At 41.7% G+C, this 22176-nt stretch overlaps 1 long non-coding RNA gene across 4 annotated transcripts; it reads left to right on the plus strand.

The window, feature by feature from the left end:
• The first annotated feature begins 1133 nt into the window (after positions 1–1133).
• Positions 1134–21391, plus strand: LOC134423958 (uncharacterized). 4 transcript variants are annotated; one of them, XR_010029259.1, is made up of 7 exons: positions 1134–1300; positions 17347–17411; positions 18019–18082; positions 18375–18848; positions 18969–19228; positions 19619–19736; positions 20890–21391. It is a non-coding gene; the product is annotated as an uncharacterized LOC134423958 (long non-coding RNA). The 4 variants fall into 4 exon arrangements; XR_010029258.1 differs by lacking the exons at positions 17347–17411; positions 18019–18082; positions 18375–18848; ... (1 more) ...; positions 19619–19736; positions 20890–21391 and adding exons at positions 3825–3889; positions 4508–4571; positions 5262–5337; ... (1 more) ...; positions 6106–6223; positions 7392–8833 and having other exon boundaries at positions 1138–1300; XR_010029257.1 differs by lacking the exon at positions 1134–1300 and adding an exon at positions 14719–14833.
• The last annotated feature ends 785 nt before the right edge of the window (positions 21392–22176 follow it).

The following is a 22176-nucleotide window of genomic DNA, read 5'->3' on the forward strand; positions in this document are numbered from 1 at the left end:
GGAAGGACTGCGGGAGCTTCCCACAGGGTCGGGGGCACCACCTGGATCCGCGCTTGGGATCGTGGAGCATCGCTTAAAGGAGGCGCCGAGGGACGAATCTTTGTGCCGGGGAGCAGCAGCCGAACAGGTGAGCCCGTGTGGGTTCGGAGCGGGGAATTTTCTCCTTCCCCTTTGCAATTTCATCTTGCCAGTCCCTCCCCGGTTCCCCAGGAACACAAATGGAGCTTATGAAGACAAAAGGGATTAAGGAGAAGGAAGCAGCTCCTCTTCTTTTATTGTCTGCGTTTGACCTGAGGGGATCCCTCTTGACTTGTGGTTTTAAGGGTGTTGATTGCAGGAAAAGCTGCCTTTTCCAGGCTGTTAGGGGTATCCAGGGGGTTCTATTCTAAGGGGAATGGGAAAAGTATTCTTGTGGTATTATGGGTTTGATTTGAAGGCAGCCACCCCATTTGCACCACCCTCGGGTTTAAATGGCGGGGGCAGCCCTGGTGTCCCTCCTTTTCAAGGGTTTGAATGGAGGTCGAAATCGCCCTTTCCCATCAGTCGAAGGCTTTCATTTGGGGAGCGCCCCTACTTTTCTGCTCTCCTAGGAGGTGAAATTGGAGGGGAGAACACATTTCTTTGCCCTTGTTGAAGTGAGGTGCGCCCCGTCTGCGGTTTCGGGGTTGGCTTGCGGGAAGCCGCAGCTCCGGCAGCGTTTGCAGGGCTGCAATGGGGCTGTACCGCTGCATTGGAGGGCGCTGCCCGTGCCCGCGGCCCGGCCCGGAACGTTCCCGCTCGGGAGCGCTGCTGGCACGGCCCGGACAGCTGCCGGGGCGCACGGGGGATTCGGCGCGGCCGGGCCGGCCGAGGGCGGCAGTGGCGGAGCCGCGCCGGTGCGAGCCGTGCGGAGCCGAGTGGAGCCGGGCCGGGCCGGCCAAGGGCGGCAGAGGCGGCGCGGGCGCTGCCGCGCCGGCCCGGGCGGTGCCGGCCGCTCCGTCCACTCCGGGCGCGGGGCTCGGGCGCCGCCGGTAGCCCCGCGCCCGGTGCCGGCCCCGCCGGGCAGGGGCAGCGGGCGGGGCTCCCCGGGGCGGCGCCGGCCCCGCGTGCCGGAGCAGCCGCCGCAGGAGCCGCTTTCCTGCCGGGAGCCGCGCTCCGTCCGGGGCCGGCAGCGAGCGCGGGGTTCGGCCGCTCCAAGTTCGGCGGTGCCGTGGCTCGGAGGCGCTTTGGAGGCGTTGATGGCATCGCTGGGTTCGGTTTGCAGCGGCTGTCCGCTAAGGGATACGGTGTTCTTCCTGAGCGGGCACGGTTCTCGGTGCCGGTAGGGATGATAATGGTTTGTTTCGGATTGAGTTTTGTAGTCGGATATATATTTTTTTGCCGGGGTATTATGTTTAGAAGGGCGCGCAATGTTTTTTACGGGTCGTAGCGCGAAGCAGCGGTTCGCATTTTAATTCTGTTGCGGTGGCTTTTATTAGCGTGAGTGTATAGTGTTTGTTTTGGGCGGCTTGGGGTAGCGTCGTGTCGTTCATAGCAGCGGGTTTTTAATCTCGATAATTGCATGTGTGTTTATCGTCTTCCAGGGCTTTTATTTGTTTGGTTTGTTTGATTGTAGTGTATGTTTTATGGTTACGGGTAATTTGGGGGACATTGTTTATGGTTACGTTTGTCTTTAGTCTTTGTGTTTGTTTCTAGGTGGTATTTTTATTTTGATAGCTTGAGGCACTATGGGTTTATTCAGTTGGGAATAAGTTTTTTGTTTCAGATTTCAGTTTATCTGTGTTTTTTGGTATTATTCTTGTTGTTGCTTTCTTTATTTTCTTTTTTTGTTGTTGTTGTTGTTGTCTTTTAATGTATTTGCGTATTGTTTATCATGGTTTATTTTGGGAACGTGGGTTTTTATATGGTGGGTTTTTAAAGTATTTATTTATTTGAGTAGTCAATTTCTTAGTTTTTAGTGGTTGAGATGTTTTTCCATTTTGTTAATTAGTTCAGGTTTTAAAGTTATTTTTACAGAGGATTGTTTATTCTTTGAGTTAGTGTAGAGGTAGAATTTTGTTGTTTTTTATTTTTTTTAGTAACGTCGTTCGGGGTGAGTGGCACTGTCTTGAGTTTAGTAGATGGGATTGACTTTTTTTTAGTACTTTTTGTAATTTGCTGTGTGTGTTTCTATAGGATTTTCTTTTATTTTGGTTCCATTTTTCTGTCGTGATGAGAATTATTATTGAAAAGAGTGTTCTTTGTTTTTTTGCTGACACTTGTTTGGCTGTTGGAGGTATCTTGATGTTTTTGGAAGATATTGGTGGGAATTTGATGCTGTTTGTTCTGTCATTTCATTTAGGAATTGGATTTTAAATATACAATTATGACTCTAACTATATTGAAACAAAAGAAATAGATGTGTAGCAATGGGAATGGGCCAATTTTATTTTTATATATTCGGTCAATTTTTAAAATTTAACATGTAACATGAGTCATTATATGTTACAATAAGTTATTCTAATTTTAATAGAGTATTGTGTATGTTTATAGATATATGAATAGAGAATATAAATGTAAATACAACCCAAACAAAAATACAAATATATAAATGTATTGCAACTATATGCAGATATATAAAAAATTAATAATAAATTGTAAATGTAAAATAACATAAATTGATACAATATATAGTACAAGTAATACTGTGTATATTTTTTTAAAATAATATAGGAAATGGATATAAAATAGATATAAATATGGATGTGATCTATCTATCTATATATATCTATCATTTGTTGTATATTATGATAAATATAAATATAAAAAAAAAATAGGTAGTTTAAAATAATGGATGGTTTTGTTTTTTCTTTGCCCAAGCAGGGGTTTTAGTGTAAAAATTACAAATACAAATAATATAAAGGTAGCAATATAAGTATAGAAATATATCATAAACACATTAAAGATTTATATAAAAATTAGAAATATAAGGAAAAATAAGTTGTAGCAGTAGATATGGTAAATAATAAAAAAAAAATTCCCGTATATTTTTGAATAAGGTGCATATTAAATATAGTTATTAATATAATGCATCAATATAAACTATAAATATATGTAAAATATAACTATCTATAAGAAGGAATAAAAGCTCTGTGTCACGTGCAGCAGTAGAAAATTTCAGGCTCCCAGGGAATAAATAGTTTTCTTTAAATCATTTTCGTTTTGCAGATTTTTTTTTTTACTCTCGGGTAGCCTGAAAGTTTCTACTGCTGCTTTTTTATTCTAAAGGTGGAAAGGTAAACCAAGATTAGAAATACAAGAAAGGGGAAAGGAAAGGGAAGGGAAAGGGAAAAGGAAAAGGAAAAGGGAAGGGAAGTGGTGAAAAACAGAGTGAAAAAAGTAAAAAGAGTTGGAGGGAAAAAGAGAGGGCATTGGGGAGGAGCGGTGCTGCCTCAGGTCCTTCCCCGCCGTGGGGCGAAGGAGCCGTTTGATGCCCGGGAGGGAGTGCAGGTCCCGGTGGCTCCCGGGGGACGGAGCGGTGGCTGTCAGCCCGAGACTCCAACTCCCGGCAGGCCGTGCTGCCGGCGCGGCGTGTGACGCAACGGCTATCGCGGCACATGAGTGGCTGTCAGCCCGAGACTCCAACTCCCGGCAGGCCCTGCTGCTGGCGCGGCGTGTGACGCAACGGGCGACGCGGCCCGGCATTTTTCTCTAAATCGGCAGTAAATACAGCAATACAGCTGAGTAAAATTAGCTTGGTTTTCTTCCTTCTTTTGTAACGGAACTGTTTTTATTAAAAATCCTATTTGAATATGTGGAAAAAGTGGGGATGTCCTGTAATATATCGTCGCTTTTCTTGTTTACAGGGTGCTCAGAAAGCATGCGTCCCTTAGAGTCCCACGGAAAGGTTCTCAGTGCGATCTCTATCAAGGTATGTATTTACAAATAAGTGATCCCTTTAGATATTTGCCTGTGTACCTTTTCCTGTAATTCAGAGCTTGCGTTCTGTGGGTTTTATGATAAACCTGTAAAACATGTAAAAATGGTTTTGCAAGTCTTAAACCTTGAAGGTAGCAATAAGTGGATTTAGAGCCTGTTCTTGACCAGACAAAGGGAAAAAGTGTGACTTTGATGCTGAACTTGTCATTTTTCATTTGACTTGTCTTGAATGATTTAGGAATAGAGAGAACTAGAAAAAGAGAGAAATAGAATTGATTATTGAGCACTCCTCAACTGCTCACCATGGTTCAGTGTAGAGCCAAAGGGAAGGGTGATGGAACAGAGCTCTGTGCTTTGCAAGGAAATAAATTTAAACCTGACCTCCTCACAGAGTCTCACTAACTTCTTTTGTTTTAAAATACAAAATACGATTAGGAAGTGTTGGAAGTTAGTGTTTTCGGAAAGAAACGGCAGTTCCACAGAACATTCCATTTCACAGAGGCTCTGGGAACGATTCATGTTGTAAGTGCTGTCACTGCAATCAGTTGGTGGTTCAGCCTTGAAACGTGCACTTGGCCTTCTATAAAGCACTGTTTTGTTTGCCTTTCAGTGCTATGAGTCTTGATAAATTGGAGAAGAGCCCAAGAGAAATTTTTCATCCCTTGATATAAAAGGTAGGAAGTGACTTTTTTTGGTTTGGTTCTTTTTCTTTATTATTTTCTGGAAATAAAAGTAATTAAGTATAGGTACTACTGGTTTGTTTCTTCCAGTAGCAGGTGATAACAATAGCAGTAGTACTAGTAAAAATAACAATAGAAATAATAATAACAGTAATGTAATACTACGTAAACTGTCTTTATCCATTGAACTGGCCATTTCAAATCAAAACTTCTAAACACAAATCAAACCATCATCCTTGTAGAATCTTTCACAGCAGCGGGCTAAAGATCTTGGTTTTGTTGACAGGATTTATTGGTTCTGGAAGAACAAGAGGGAAGTACAAGCCTAACTACTTCTAGCTCACAGACCCGTCCAGTGAACCCAGCTTTGTGTTTTGGTGGGCTTGTGATGACTTTGAAATCAATTGCTCATTCCAGTAAAAAAAATTCATGTTTTTTTGAACGTGACAGCAGAAATAACTTTAGGCACCAACTGAATAATAATAGATCACCAGTTTAAGTTAAAAATTCATGCTATACTATCAAAATTTAAAGGTAAATTATTATGTATTAGGTGATGGTATAAAGTGTATGTTCTAATGTGTAATGCAAAGATACATACGTACCTGAAAGTGCTTAGAGGAAACAAATTTTTATGTCTGCTGTTTGATTTTTTACCATACGATATTTGGCTTTATTTCCCAGGGATCGGTGAATTTTAACTTTGGAGTCCACTATGCTAAGGATGCTCAGCTTACAGGTGATGAAATGTTCAGTAATGGTGAGTTTTTCACCTTCTCTTTAATTGCTATGCTGATCTGAATAAGAAAAAAAAACAAAAGCAAGAGAAAAAAAAGGATGGTTTATTATTTTTTACGCTGTTATGTTTGTTTCCTCAGTATTTGCTGCAGCTCTGCTTACCCAAGCTTTGGGTTCCTTCTGTCCCACTGGGAGTTGCCCAGTTTGGTTGCATCTGGTGAAATTCACCCTGAGACCTTACAGAACTAGCTCCAACTACGTGAGAGCCATTTGCAGTTCTCTCCAGACACCTGGAGAATGGGTGACGTTTCTGAGGATCCGGCGAGCGTGCTTCTATCAAAACTCAGTCTGTGAAATTTCTGGGGAAAACCCTTCTGTGTCCTGAAGGGTTCAAACTCTGGCGAGGATCCCGTTATCAGGTGCTCACCTGGATGGTTCCAGCTGCCAAAGGTAACACTTGTACTCTTGCCCTGTAGTTTACATCTATTGTATTTTTGTTATTTTGCAAGATTTTTTGTCTTTGCAAAATACTGTGCATTTCACTCTTTGGAACCTCTCAGATGGTTCTTTGGTGCAGCACCACCCCATGGGACACTTGGCTGCTGTCCTGAAGGGGTTGGTGGCTGGAATTGTGAATCCTGGAGAGTTTATGAGTCTTCTGTCCCCAGGGAGGTATCATGCTTTGTTTACTCTTGTTCTGTTGGTTAGGCGCTACTTCTCGTTGCAAGTACGAATTTCAAACTGCCCTGTTCTTTTTTTAACTGTTTTCCTGGTTCTCTCCGCCCGGCAGGGAAAGACTCTCGTATCCTTGTCGTCGGGCTCGGTGCTGTCCAAGAAGATACGGGGACTAAAAAAATCATAAGAAGCAAAATATGACTGCAGGGAAAAGAAGCTGGAGAGAACAGAAGGTGATGTTGTTATCCTTACCCTGTATTAGAAACATCCGCTGTGCTTTGATGCTGGCAGCTGCCAGGGGCTTGTTAGCTCTTTGTAGGCAGGTGTAGGTGTTCACTTGTAGGTTTTATCTCTGGACAAGTCAATTCAAACTTTGCTAAGCTGATATTTGCAGATTACTCTCTAGCACAGTCCAGCATGACATTTTTGAATGTTGTAAAAATACCATGTTACTTGGAAATTGCTAATGAAGAGAAGCTTTAGGGGAAAATAAGATTTCAGGGTTGGAAGATGTGAGAAGAATTTTGTGGGGACGTTAGACTGAAGTAAAGCACACTTGAAGCTGGACTGGCACGCTGGCAGGTCCCATATTAAACAGTAGTGCTGAGATTAGCCTGGGGGTTGCCCATTGTTTCTGTAGAAATCAATGTTTCCTGGTCTTCAGAGGTAAGCTGCTTTGAAAAGCTGGAAGGTGCAGCACGCTGACAATCCCCGTGCTTTGGAATAAAAGTAGATTTCAGAAGGGTCCTAAGCTTTTGTCTTTTCCTAGAAGTCGATGTAATCCTGTCGAGGAGTTTTTAATTCTCTGTTGCCATGTCATCCATCAGAGCCCTGTTGTACTAATCTTATACAAGTACAAAACAAAAAATCAGACCCTGTCCCAAGCACTTAGAGGCCAGAACACGATTTCCTCAGGCTGCCATTTGTGTGCCATCGGTACTCACCACGAATTGAGCCCTCTGGCTCTGACAGAGCCCCTGGATGCTGACGGAAGGGGGCTGGTCACAGACCCTGGAGGTGCCTGTCCCCCAGGGTGGGAGAGGACGAGGCAGTGTGGCCTGCAGGGAGGGTGTCGTCCCCAGAGAGCAGCCGGCGACTCCATGCCTGCCCGGGGCTGCGGGTGCCCCCTCGGGGTGGACGCCTGCCCTCAGGTTTCCCTCTGGGCACCCGGGGAGGGAACCAGGTCCATCCGTGTGGCAGCTGCAGGGCCTGCAGGCTCTGGGCCCTGGAGCCGAGTGAGCCTGAGCTGCTGCATGCTTGCTGTGAGCTTTGGGGTGAGCGTGCATCACTGCAGGCCTGGGATGGATTGAAATGCGCTGAGGAAAGCGGAGGGAGGGAGGGAGGGAGAGAGGGAGGGAGGGAGGGAAATGCTCTGTTAACATGTGCCAATTCTTCTGTCAGACTCATCACGGCGGGACAGCGTGAGGACTGAAAGTGTAAGAAGATGTGGAGGGAAAGAGAGAATCTGACAGGAGCAGCGAACGCATGAGTGCACGAATTTTGCTTTTTGCTTGGATGTAAACTCAGGAGTTGAGAGGAATTTGGGAGTGAGAAGGGACATTTCAGAAGGAGAAGAAGAAAAAGAAGTTGTTGCTACAGTCCTGGCAAAAGCTTTTGTTCTAGCTAATAAAAGAAGTTAGTTTAAAAAACAAAAAGGAAAAAATGTAGTGTTTTTTTTTTCCTTCACTATGATATTCATTGGTGGTATATGGTGTGTTGTTTTATTTCTTGGTATTATTAACTCTGTGTAAATTGTTTTTTGAGTGAAGCTGACTTTCTGGATGGGTTGGTTTGTATTTGAGGCAGGATTAATTTCAGTAGGGTTCTTTCATAGATTTCTGATGGGTATTACTGGGATTTTGGTTTTGTTTACTGTATGTATGAACCTAGAGCTTTGGTAGGGCCAGCTGGGCTGCTGGAGTTTTGGGTGTGAATTTATTAGATGGCTTTTGTTAGATGCAGTTTTTAATTTTTGAAATGTTTTTCAATGTAGTGGTTTTAAGGTGGTTTTTAAGAATTCATTGTATTGCTTTATCTTGTTTGTAGTTGGTGTATGATAAGGGATGTGGTGTGAGTTCTTGAACATTATGGTTTTGGTGTTCCTAAGTTCTGATTTCTTTGTGGTTCAATATTTTTTTTTATTTTTATTTTTTGGGACAGGGGCATTTATATGGTGGGTTTTTATAGGCAATATGTTTTTTAATTTAGGTAGTGATATTTTTTAATATTTTAATAGTTTAGGTTTTTTATTTTCATGGTTTTAATTATTTTTTTTAATTTTTTGAAATAACTTTTATAGATTACATGTTATTATTTGTGCATTAACATAAAGGTAGAGCTTTGGGGACTTTTTTTAGTAATGTTTAGGGTCAGTTGTGCAGTTTTGAGTCTAGTGCGTTGGTTTGATTTAATTTTTAATGGGTGTTTGTTTTTATTAGCAGTTGTGTCATTTTCAAGGTGTGTTTGAGTTTTTTGGGGTTTTTGAGATACTGGTTTAGGAGGAAGTTTATGATGAGAATGTGCGGAGGTTTTGGGCTACTTTATAGTGAGATTTAAAATTTATTTACAGTTAGGTTTATTTGAGTTTTTATTAGGGTTCAGTGACGTTGTGGGATGTTTGTTCTGTTAGTAATAGAAATAGGTTTTGTTTTGCTGTGCTGCGATGGGATGGGCGTGTGCTGCGTGCCGGTGCTGACAAAGGTACAGTATTGTTGTGGCTCTGGTGCGTCGGGTTAATGAACTGACATGGTTTAATATAGAGATGAAAATAGAAATAAATATACATTTAAAAATAAATATAACATTAGAGTGGTAAACATAAATATAGATAACAGATACATACATAAAACTATAATATATGGTATATAATTGTAACATGTTATCATATAGATAAATGATAGTCTATTTTATATATATATACACAAAGATATATAAATATAGATTGTAAATATAAAAATATTTAAATAGAGTTAAAGTAAATTGGGGGGTTTTATTAGGGTATAGGCTGGGGTTTTTAAATGATAGCAATAAAAAATAAATTCAGATATACAAATATATATAGAAATACAAATATCTATACATATTTAATTTAAACAAATATAAGTAAGAAAATATGTATAATACAGAAAATATATTTCTATGATTATATTAGAAGGTATTCCCTCTAATATAGATAAAATCTATGCATAAAATAAATAAAAATATCCATATAAATATCATTATAATTTTGAAAAATAAATTTACTTCGTAAATTTTAAATCTGGTTCAAATAAAGGGGTGTCCTTGGTTTTTATTTGGTTAGAGGCAGGAGTTTTATTTTAAATAATATAAGCAATATAGAAATGTGGATCTTAAGATAGAAATATATAATAAATATATAAAGAGAAATTGCTAAACTATGAATATAAATTTAAATATAAATATATGTAAGTAATATGAGGAGTTGTGGCATGGAATATAAATAACATTAAATGGCAATATAAATTATAAATGGGAATATAAATATAAAAATATGTAAATATCGTTTAAAAGAAATGGAATGTTTTGGCTTTTATTTAAGTAGAGGCAGGGTTTTTATTTTGAATATTATAAGTGTTCCAGAAGTAAAAATCTTGACGCAGAAATATTTAATCCATATAAAAATATGAATAAAAAAATATAAAAAATATAAATACCTACTCGCATCGGATGTAATATAGAATATAAATTTATTTATAAATTGACATTGGTAAAGATAAATATATAAGTAAGCAATATACATTAATATACATTATAAATACAAATATGAATATAACAATTGAACATTAGGATAAAATCTATTTAAATATTTTTTAAAAGAAAGGGTTCGGTTTTTTTTTATTGTTGTGTTAGAGGCAGGGTTTTTATTTTAAATAGTATGAATGTAGATATTGTTATATATTTCTAAATATTGAGATATACAATCAAGATATAAATATATATATAAACACAAAATATAAATAAATACAAATAATAGGAAGTGATGTAATGAAGAATACAAATAACAGTATACATAAGTATACATTTTAAATGTAAATGTGAATATGAACCTGAAAAATAGAATTTTATAAAATATTTAAGTACAGTTTTGAAGAAAGGGGTTCTTTTTGGCTTTAATGTGGATGGAGGCAAAGGTTTTATTTTAAATAATCCAAGTGTTACCGAAGTAAAAATCGTAACAGAAATGTATACTTACTATGTGAAAATATTTATAAAAATATACAAATAAATTTAAGTTTTAGGGATATATGCAATATGGAATAGAAATGTATTTATAAAAAGAAATGTATAAATGGACAGTGTACATCAATATACGTTGTAAATAGAAATGTGAATATTAATATGAAAAAATATTTTTAAAAATATTTAAATATTTTTTTTAATAATTTTTTTTGTGTTGTGTTTTGTTTTGTTTTGTCTTTTATCCTATTAGATTAGAGGCAGACGGTTTTTTTCCCTCTTCCCGGTTGTTTTGGGGCATTTATTTCAGAGCAGTTTTCGGCGGGGGTCGCCCCTGTTCTTTTTTGCCGCCTTCGCTGCCGCAGCCCCGAGGCGCGCTGCGCCCCCGGCTGGGGCGGGCGGCAGTGCTGCCGCCTTGTGGGCAGAGCGCGGTACTGCAGCCGTGCAGCTAGAGGCGGCCAGCTTGGGAGTGGCGCGTGGGCGATGTCGCGGAGTTTTGTTTGACCTTCTCAGCATGGCGGCGAAAAGGGCGGGGAAGTGGAGGACCGTGTGGGTGTTTAACTGCACTGCCTGCGCGGAATACCGACGTCATGGCGGCCCCGACGGATTTTTCTGTGGCGTTTCATGTGTACCCGAGACATGCTGTGGGCTCAGGGGCTCCGCGGGCGGGCGTATTTTGGCGGGTTTGTGAGAGGCATCTGGGTAAACGCCTCGCTGTGCCGGGGTCCTCTCACGTCCGCTTTCCCGCCCTGAGGGAGCCGAGCCGGGCCGAATAGTTCCGAAGAGCCGAAGAGTCGAGTGTGGCCGGAAAGAGCCGAGTTTCCCCGAAGAGCCGAGTGTGGCCGGAAAGAGCCGAGTTTCCCCGAAGAGCCGAGTGTGGCCGGAAAAAGCCGAGTTTCCCCGAAGAGCCGAGTGTGGCCGGAAAGAGCCGAGTTTCCCCGAAGAGCCGAGTGTGGCCGGAAACAGCCGAGTTGAGCCGAAGAGCCCAGTGCGGCCGAAAAGAGCCGAGTTTACACCAAGAGCCGATGATAGCCGACTGGAACCGATAGCCGAGTGTAGCCGACTTGAGCCGCATTTAGACAATGTGCCGAATACGACCGAGTTTAGCCGAAGAGCCGAACTGAAACGAGTTTAGACCAAGAGCCGAACCAAGCCGAATTCAGCCGAGTTTCATTAAACAGAACCGAACGACGCAGCAGCGCTCTGCATGCAGTGCGCCTGTGCAGACGGCAGGGATCGCTGTGCCTGCAGAGCGCCGGTGCACAAGGCAGGGGGCGCTGTATAAAGTATAAAATATCAACTATCTATAAAAAGGAATAAAAGCTCTATGTCATGTGCAGCAGTAGAAAATTTCAGGCTCCCAGGGAATAAATCGTTTTCTTTAAATCATTTTCGTTTTGGAGGTTTTTTTACTCCCAGGTAGCCTGAAAGTTACTACTGCTGCTTTTTTATTCTAAAGCTAGAAAGGAAAACCAAGATTAGAAATGCAGGGAAAGAAAGAAAAAGAAAAAAAGAAAATAAGGAAAGGAAATGAAAGGAAAAAAGAAGGAAGGAAGGAAGGAAGGAAGGAAGGAAGGAAGGAAGGAAGGAAGGAAGGAAGGAAGGAAGGAAGGAAGGAAGGAAGGAAGGAAGGAAGGAAGGAAGGAAGGAAGGAAGGAAGGAAGGAAGGAAGGAAGGAAGGAAGGAAGGAAGGAAGGAAGGAAGGAAGGAAGGAAGGAAGGAAGTGGCGGAAGGAAGGAAGTGGCGGAAGGAAGGAAGTGGCGGAAGGAAGGAAGTGGCGGAAGGAAGGAAGTGGCGGAAGGAAGGAAGTGGCGGAAGGAAGTGGCGGAAGGAAGTGGCGGAAGGAAGTGGCGGAAGGAAGTGGCGGAAGGAAGTGGCGGAAGGAAGGAAGTGGCGGAAGGAAGGAAGTGGCGGAAGGAAGGAAGTGGCGGAAGGAAGGAAGTGGCGGAAGGAAGGAAGTGGCGGAAGGAAGGAAGTGGCGGAAGGAAGGAAGGAAGGAAGGAAGGAAGGAAGATAAAAAAACCCAAAAACCAGGAGGGCAAGGAGAAGCCTAGGGGGAAAAAAAATAGAAGAAGAAAAGAAAAGAAAAACCAACAAAAAAAAAAAAAACGAAGATGGGCAAGAAAAATCCCTGAAAACAGACCAGAGGAAAACCCCAAGATGGGCAAGAAAAAAAATCGCAACAAAAAACTAAGATGGCGAAGAAAAAATCCAGAAAAGGAAAAACCAGGAAAAAAAAAAAAAAACTGAAAAAAACCCCCAAGGGGGGCAAGGAAAAACCAGAAAAAACACCAAGATGGGCAAGAAGAAACGAAGAAAAAACCCCAAGAAGTGCCAGAAAAAAAGAGAGGCAGTAAAGGCCACAAAAACTCAAGACAAAAGAAAAAAAAAACCAAGACATGCCAGAAAAAGGTACGAAAATGGTTCTGCCAGGTGCGATCAAGGTGAGCGGGTTCAGTTTCAGGTCCAGGAGATGAACAAGTGTCAGATTAGCTTGGGGCACTGCTGTGCAATGCAGCCGTGACAGGATTTATGTTTAAATATAGTTTAAATAAATTGGGGATTGTTTGGCTTTTATTGGGGTATGGGCTGGAGTTTTCATAAAAAATATAAAACTAGAAATGCAAATATATCATATATATGTCGATATCAATAAATATTTAATACATATAAATATAAGTAAAAGAAATCTATTGTGTCAAAAGAATCTATATGTTATTATATAAAAAGGTATTCTCTCCAATATATATAATATCTATAAATATAACAAACGAAAATTACAAATATAGATGTGAATAGAATTATGACAAACAAAATTATTTTTAAACTTTTAAATGTGTTTTAAAGAAAGGGGTGTCTTTGCTTTTTATTTCGTTAGAGGCAGGGGTTTTATTTTAAATAATATAAGTACTATAGAAATGTAAATCGACATACAGAAATATATAATAAATATATAGAGATATAAAGATATAATACCAAACTATGAATAGAAATAGAAATCTATGCAAGTAACATGAAGAGATGCAATATATAATATAATTTTTATTATAGAGTAATATAAATTCTAAATATAAATGCGAATATAAATATGAAAAATATATGATGGGGGCTCGGAGCAGCCCAGGTGTGAGTGTGAGGATGATGGGGTCTCGGAGCAGCCCAGGTATGAGCTGTGAGGATGATGGGGGCTCGGAGCAGCCCAGGTGTGAGTGTGAGGATGATGAGGGGCCGGCTCCTGCCGGGGCGAGGCTGTTTTAGGGGGAGGCTTTGCCTCAGCTCCGTTTTGCATGGAGCTGCTGAGTGGAGGGGTTTATGGGGCGCTCCCGGCGCTGTCTCATGGAAGGACTGCGGGAGCTTCCCACAGGGTCGGGGGCACCACCTGGATCCGCGCTTGGGTACGTGGAGCATCGCTTAAAGGAGGCGCCGAGGGACGAATCTTTGTGCCGGGGAGCAGCAGCCGAACAGGTGAGCACGTGTGGGTTTGGAGCGGGGACTTTTCTCCTTCCCCTTTGCAATTTCATCTTGCCAGTCCCTCCCCGGTTCCCCAGGAACAAAAATGGAGCTTGCGAGGACAAAAGGGATTAAGGAGAAGGAAGCAGCTCCTCTTCTCTTATTGTCTGCATTTGACCTGAGGGGATCCCTCTTGACTTGTGGTTTTAAGGGTGTTGATTGCAGGAAAAGCTGCCTTTTCCAGGCTGTTCGGGGTATCCCGGGGGTGACAGGGAATCCCTGCGTTCTATTCTAAGGGGAATGGGAAAAGTATTCTTGTGGCATTATGGGTTTGATTTGAAGGCAGCCACCCCATTTGCACCACCCTCGGGTTTAAATGGCGGGGGCAGCCCTGGTGTCCCTCCTTTTCAAGGGTTTGAATGGAGGTCGAAATCGCCCTTTCCCATCAGTCGAAGGCTTTCATTTGGGGAGCGCCCCTACTTTTCTGCTCTCCTAGGGGGTGAAATTTTAGGGGAGAACACATTTCTTTGCCCTTGTTGAAGTGAGGTGCGCTCCGTCTGCGGTTTCGGGGCTGGCTTGCGGGAAGCCGCAGCTCCGGCAGCGTTTGCAGGGCTGCAATGGGGCTGTGCCGCTGCATTGGAGGGCGCTGCCCGTGCCCGCGGCCCGGCCCGGAACGTTCCCGCTCGGGAGCGCTGCTGGCACGGCCCGGACAGCTGCCGGGGCGCACGGGGGATTCGGCGCGGCCGGGCCGGCCGAGGGCGGCAGTGGCGGAGCCGCGCCGGTGCGAGCCGAGCGGAGCCGGGCCGGGCCGGCCAAGGGCGGCAGAGGCGGCGCGGGCGCTGCTGCGCCGGCCCGGGCGGTGCCGGCCGCTCCGTCCGCTCCGGGCGCGGGGCTCGGGCGCCGCCGGTAGCCCCGCGCCCGGTGCCGGCCCCGCCGGGCAGGGGCAGCGGGCGGGGCTCCCCGGGGCGGCGCCGGCCCCGCGTGCCGGAGCAGCCGCCGCAGGAGCCGCTTTCCTGCCGGGAGCCGCGCTCCGTCCGGGGCCGGCAGCGAGCGCGGGGTTCGGCCGCTCCAAGTTCGGCGGTGCCGTGGCTCGGAGGCGCTTTGGAGGCGTTGATGGCATCGCTGGGTTCGGTTTGCAGCGGGTGTCCGCTAAGGGATACGGTGTTCTTCCTGAGTGGGCACGGTTCTCGGTGCCGGTAGGGATGATAATGGTTTGTTTTGGATTGAGTTTTGTAGTCGGATATATATTTTTTTTGCCGGGGTATTATGTTTAGAAGGGCGCGCAATGTTTTTTACGGGTCGTAGCGCGAAGCAGCGGTTCGCATTTTAATTCTGTTGCGGTGGCTTTTATTAGCGTGAGTGTGTAGTGTTTGTTTTGGGGGGCTTGGGGAAGCGTCCTGTCCTTCATAGCAGCGGGTTTTTAATCTCGATAATTGCATGTGTGTTTATCGTCTTCCAGGGCTTTTATTTGTTTGGTTTGTTTGATTGTAGTGTATGTTTTATGGTTACGGGTAATTTGGGGGACATTGTTTATGGTTACGTTTGTCTTTAGTCTTTGTGTTTGTTTCTAGGTGGTATTTTTATTTTGATAGCTTGAGGCACTATGGGTTTATTCAGTTGGGAATAAGTTTTTTGTTGCAGATTTCAGTTTATTTGGTTTTTGGTATTATTCTTGTTGTTGCTTTCTTTATTTTCTTTTTTTGTTGTTGTTGTTGTTGTCTTTTAATGTATTTGCGTATTGTTTATCAGGGTTTTTTTTGGGTATTTATATGGTGGGTTTTTAAAGTATTTATTTATTTGGGTAGTTAATTTCTTAGTTTTTAGTGGTTGAGATGTTTTTCCATTTTGTTAATTAGTTCAGGTTTTAAAGTTATTTTTACAGAGGATTGTTTATTCCTTGAGTTAGTGTAGAGGTAGAATTTTGTTGTTTTTTATTTTTTTTTAGTAACGTCGTTCAGGGTGAGTGGCACTGTCTTGAGTTTAGTAGATTGGTTTGACTTTTTTTTAGTACTTTTTGTAATTTGCTGTGTGTGTTTCTATAGGATTTTCTTTTATTTTGGTTCCATTTTTCTGTCGTGATGAGAATTGTTATTGAAAAGAGTGTTCTTTGTTTTTTCGCTGACACTTGTTTGGCTGTTGGAGGTATCTTGATGTTTTTGGAAGATATTGGTGGGAATTTGATGCTGTTTGTTCTGTCATTTCATTTAGGAATTGGATTTTAAATATACAATTATGACTCTAACTGTATTGAAACAAAAGAAATAGATGTGTAGCAATGGGAATGAGCCAATTTTATTTTTATATATTCGGTCAATTTCTAAAATTTAACATGTAACATGAGTCATTATATGTTACAATAAGTTATTCTAATTTTAATAGAGTATTGTGTATGTTTATAGATATATGAATAGAGAATATAAATGTAAATACAACCCAAACAAAAATACAAATATATAAATGTATTGCAACTATATGCAGATATATAAAAAATTAATAACAAATTGTAAATATAAAATAACATAAATTGATACAATATATAATACAAGTGATACTGCATATATTTTATGAAAAATAATATAGGAAATGGATATAAAATAGATATAAATACGGATGTGATATATCTATCTATCTATCTCTATCTATCATTTGTTGTATATTATGATAAATACAAATATAAAAAAACATTTAGGTAGTTTAAAATAATGGATGGTTTTGTTTTTTCTTTGCCAAAGCAGGGGTTTTCGTGTAAAAATTACAAATACAAATAATATAAAGGTAGAAATATGAGTATAGAAATATATCATAAACACGTTAAAGATTTATATAAAAATTAGAAATATAAGGAAAAATAAGTTGTAGCAGTAGATATGGTAAATAATTTAAAAAATATTTCCCGTATATTTTTTGAATAAGGTGCATATTATATATAGTTATTAATATAATACATCAATATAAACGATAAATATATATAAAATGTCAACTATCTATAAGAAGGAATAAAAGCTCTGTGTCACGTGCAGCAGTAGAAAATTTCAGGCTCCCAGGGAATAAATAGTTTTCTTTAAATCATTTTCGTTTTGGATTTTTTTTTTTACTCCCGGGTAGCCTGAAAGTTTCTACTGCTGCTTTTTTATTCTAAAGGTGGAAAGGAAAACCAAGATCAGAAATACAAGAAAGGGGAAGGGGAAGGGAAGGAAGGGAAGCAGGAGAGGAAGAGGGAAGGGAAGTGGTGAAAAACAGGGTGAAAAAAGTAAAAAGAGTTGGAGGGAAAAAGAGAGGGCATCCGGGAAGAGCGGTGCTGCCTCAGGTCCTTCCCCGCCGTGGGGCGAAGGAGCCGTTTGATGCCCGGGAGGGAGTGCAGGTCCCGGTGGCTCCCGGGGGACGGAGCGGTGGCTGTCAGCCCGAGACTCCAACTCCCGGCAGGCCGTGCTGCCGGCGCGGCGTGTGACGCAACGGCTATCGCGGCACATGAGTGGCTGTCAGCCCGAGACTCCAACTCCCGGCAGGCCCTGCTGCTGGCGCGGCGTGTGACGCAACGGGCGACGCGGCCCGGCATTTTTCTCTAAATCGGCAGTAAATACAGCTGAGTAAAATTAGCTTGGTTTTCTTCCTTCTTTTGTAACTGAACTGTTTTTATTAAAAATCCTATTTGAATATGTAGAAAAAGTGGGGATGTCCTGTAATATATCGTAGCTTTTCTTGTTTACAGGGTACTGAGAAAATACGTCTCCCTTAGAGTACCGCGGAAAGGTTCTCAGTGCGCTCTCTATCAAGGTATGTATTTACAAATAAGTGATCCCTTTAGATATTTGCCTGTGTACCTTTTCCTGTAATTCAGAGCTTGCGTTCTGTGGGTTTTATGATAAACCTGTAAAACATGTAAAAATGGTTTTGCAAGTCTTAAACCTTGAAGGCAGCAATAAGTGGATTTAGAGCCTGTTCTTGACCAGACAAAGGGAAAAAGTGTGACTTTGATGCTGAACTTGTCATTTTTCATTTGACTTGTCTTGAATGATTTAGGAATAGAGAGAACTAGAAAAAGAGAGAAATAGAATTGGTTCTTGAGCACTCCTCAACTGCTCACCATGATCCAGTGTAGAGCCAAAGGGAAGGGTGATGGAACAGAGCTCTGAGCTTTGGAAGGAAATAAATTTAAACCTGACCTCCTCACAGAGTCTCACTAACTTCTTTTGTTTTAAAATACAAAATACGATTAGGAAGTGTTGGAAGTTAGTGTTTTGGGAAAGAAACAGAACATTCCATTTCACAGAGGCTCTGGGAACGATTCATGTTGTAAGTGCTGTCACTGCAATCAGTTAGTGGTTCAGCCTTGAAACGTGCACTTGGCCTTCTATAAAGCACTGTTTTGTTTGCCTTTCAGTGCTATGAGTCTTGATAAATTGGAGAAGAGCCCAAGAGAAATTTTTCATCCCTTGATATAAAAGGTAGGAAGTGACTTTTTTTGGTTTGGTTCTTTTTCTTTATTATTTTCTGGAAATAAAAGTAATTAAGTATAGGTACTACTGGTTTGTTTCTTCCAGTAGCAGGTGATAACAATAGCAGTAGTACTAGTAAAAATAATAATAGAAATAATAATAATAGTAATGTAATACTACGTAAACTGTCTTTATCCATTGAACTGGCCATTTCAAATCAAAACTTCTAAACACAAATCAAACCATCATCCTTGTAGAATCTTTCACAGCAGCGGGCTAAAGATCCTGGTTTTGTTGACAGGATTTATTGGTTCTGGAAGAACAAGAGGGAAGTACAAGCCTAACTACTTCTAGCTCACAGACCCGTCCAGTGAACCCAGCTTTGTGTTTTGGTGGGCTTGTGATGACTTTGAAATCAATTGCTCATTCCAGTAAAAAAAATTCATGTTTTTTTGAACGTGACAGCAGAAATAACTTTAGGCACCAACTGAATAATAATAGATCACCAGTTTAAGTTAAAAATTCATGCTATACTATCAAAATTTAAAGGTAAATTATTATGTATTAGGTGATGGTATAAAGTGTATGTTCTAATGTGTAATGCAAAGATACATACGTACCTGAAAGTCCTTAGCGGAAACAAATTTTTATGTCTGCTGTTTGATTGTTTACCATACGATATTTGGTTTCATTTCCCAGGGACCGGTGAATTTTAACTTTGGAGTCCCCTATGCTAAGGATGCTCAGCTTACAGGTGATGAAATGTTCAGTAATGGTGAGTTTTTCACCTTCTCTTTAATTGCTATGCTGATCTGAATAAGAAAAAAAAACAAAAGCAAGAGGAAACAAAAAGGATGGTTTATTATTTTTTACGCTGTTATGTTTGTTTCCTCAGTATTTGCTGCAGCTCTGCTTACCCAAGCTTTGGGTTCCTTCTGTCCCACTGGGAGTTGCCCAGTTTGGTTGCATCTGGTGAAATTCACCCTGAGACCTTACAGAACTAGCTCCAACTACGTGAGAGCCATTTGCAGTTCTCTCCAGACACCTGGAGAATGGGTGACGTTTCTGAGGATCCGGCGAGCGTGCTTCTATCAAAACTCAGTCTGTGAAATTCCTGGGGAAAACCCTTCTGTGTCCTGAAGGGTTCAAACTCTGGTGAGGATCCAGTTATCAGGGGCTCACCTGGATGGTTCCAGCTCCCAAAGTTAACACTTCTACTCTTGCCCTGTAGTTTACATCTATTGTATTTTTGTTATTTTGCAACATTTTTTGTCTTTGCAAAATATTGTGCATTTCACTCTTTGGAACCTCTCAGATGGTTCTTTGGTGCAGCACCACCCCAGGGGACACTTGGCTGCTGTCCTGAAGGGTTTGGTCGCTAGAATTGTGAATCCTGGAGAGTTTGTGAGTCTTCTGTCCCCAGGGAGGTGTCGTGCTTTGTTTACTTTTGTTCTGTTGGTTAGGCGCTGCTTCTCGTTGCAAGTATGAATTTCAAACTGCCCTGTTCTTATTTTAACTGTTTTCCTGGTTCTCTCTGTCCGGCAGGGAAAGACTCTCGTATCCTTGTCGTCGGGCTCGGTGCTGTCCAAGAAGATACAGAGACTAAAAAAATCATAAGAAGCAAAATATGACTGCAGGGAAAAGAAGCTGGAGAGAACAGAAGGTGATGTTGTTATCCTTACCCTGTATTAGAAACATCCGCTGTGCTTTGATGCTGGCAGCTGCCAGGGGCTTGTTAGCTCTTTGTAGGCAGGTGTAGGTGTTCACTTGTAGGTTTTTTCTCTGGACAAGGCAATTCAAACTTTGCTAAGCTTATATTTGCAGATTGCTCTCTAGCACAGTCCAGCATGACATTTTTGAATGTTGTAAAAATACCATGTTACTTGGAAATTGCTAATGAAGAGAAGCTTTAGGGGAAAATAAGATTTCAGGGTTGGAAGATGTGAGAAGAATTTTGTGGGGACGTTAGACTGAAGTAAAGCACACTTGAAGCTGGACTGGCACGCTGGCAGGTCCCATATTAAACAGTAGTGCTGAGATTAGCCTGGGGGTTGCCCATTGTTTCTGTAGAAATCAATGTTTCCTGGTCTTGAGAGGGAAGCTGCTTTGAAAAGCTGGAAGGTGCAGCATGCTGACAATCCCCGTGCTTTGGATTAAAAGTAGATTTCAGAAGGGTCCTAAGCTTTTGTCTTTTCCTTGAAGTTGATGTAATCCTATCGAGGAGTTTTTAGTTCTGTGTTGCCATGTCATCCATCAGAGCCCTGTTGTACTAATCTTCATACAAGTACAAAACAAAAAATCAGACCCTGTCCCAAGCACTTAGAGGCCAGAACACGATTTCCTCGGGCTGCCATTTGTGTGCCATCGGTACTCACCACGAATTGAGCCCTCTGGCTCTGACAGAGCCCCTGGATGCTGACGGAAGGGGGCTGGTCACAGACCCTGGAGGTGCCTGTCCCCCAGGGTGGGAGAGGCCGAGGCAGTGTGGCCTGCAGGGAGGGTGTCGTCCCCAGAGAGCAGCCGGCGACTCCATGCCTGCCCGGGGCTGCGGGTGCCCCCTCGGGGTGGACGCCTGCCCTCAGGTTTCCCTCTGGGCACCCGGGGAGGGAACCAGGTCCATCCGTGTGGCAGCTGCAGGGCCTGCAGGCTCTGGGCCCTGGAGCCGAGTGAGCCTGAGCTGCTGCATGCTTGCTGTGAGCTTTGGGGTGAGCGTGCATCACTGCAGGCCTGGGATGGATTGAAATGCGCTGAGGAAAGCAGAGGGAGGGAGGGAGGGAGGGAAATGCTCTGTTAACATGTGCCAATTCTTCTGTCAGACTCATCACGGCGGGACAGCGTGAGGACTGAAAGTGTAAGAAGATGTGGAGGGAAACAGAGAATCTGACAGGAGCAGCGAACGCACGAGTGCAGGAATTTTGCTTTTTGCTTGGATGTAAACTCAGGAGTTGAGAGGAATTTGGGAGTGAGAAGGGACATTTCAGAAGGAGAAGAAGAAAAAGAGGTTGTTGTTGTTGTTACAGTCCTGGCAAAATCTTTTGTTCTAGCTAATAAAAGAAGTTAGTTTAAAAAACAAAAAGGAAAAAATGTAGTGTTTTTTTTTTCCTTCACTATGATATTCATTGGTGGTATATGGTGTGTTGTTTTATTTCTTGGTATTATTAACTCTGTGTAAATTGTTTTTTGAGTGAAGCTGACTTTCTGGATGGGTTGGTTTGTATTTGAGGCAGGATTAATTTCAGTAGGGTTCTTTCATAGATTTCTGATGGGTATTACTGGGATTTTGGTTTTGTTTACTGTATGTATGAACCTAGAGCTTTGGTAGGGCCAGCTGGGCTGCTGGAGTTTTGGGTGTGAATTTATTAGATGGCTTTTTTTAGATGCAGTTTTTAATTTTTGAAATGTTTTTCAATGTAGTGGTTTTAAGGTGGTTTTTAAGAATTCATTGTATTGCTTTATCTTGTTTGTAGTTGGTGTATGATAAGGGATGTGGTGTGACTTTTTGAACATTATGGTTTTGGTGTTCCTAAGTTCTGATTTCTTTGTGGTTCAATATTTTTTTTTATTTTTATTTTTTGGGACAGGGGCATTTATATGGTGGGTTTTTATAGGCAATATGTTTTTTAATTTAGGTAGTGATATTTTTTAATATTTTAATAGTTTAGGTTTTTTATTTTCATGGTTTTAATTATTTTTTTTAATTTTTTGAAATAACTTTTGTAGATTACATGTTATTATTTGTGCATTAACATAAAGGTAGAGCTTTGGGGACTTTTTTTAGTAATGTTTAGGGTCAGTTGTGCAGTTTTGAGTCTAGTGCGTTGGTTTGATTTAATTTTTAATGGGTGTTTGTTTTTATTAGCAGTTGTGTCATTTTCAAGGTGTGTTTGAGTTTTTTGGGGTTTTTGAGATACTGGTTTAGGAGGAAGTTTATGATGAGCATGTGCGGAGGTTTTGGGCTACTTTATAGTGGGATCTAAAATTTATTTACAGTTAGGTTTATTTGAGTTTTTATTAGGGTTCAGTGACGTTGTGGGATGTTTGTTCTGTTAGTAACAGAAATAGGTTTTGTTTTGCTGTGCTGCGATGGGATGGGCGTGTGCTGC

The sequence above is a fragment of the Melospiza melodia genome, chromosome 12 (genome assembly GCF_035770615.1).
Source record: "Melospiza melodia melodia isolate bMelMel2 chromosome 12, bMelMel2.pri, whole genome shotgun sequence".
NCBI lineage: Eukaryota > Metazoa > Chordata > Aves > Passeriformes > Passerellidae > Melospiza > Melospiza melodia.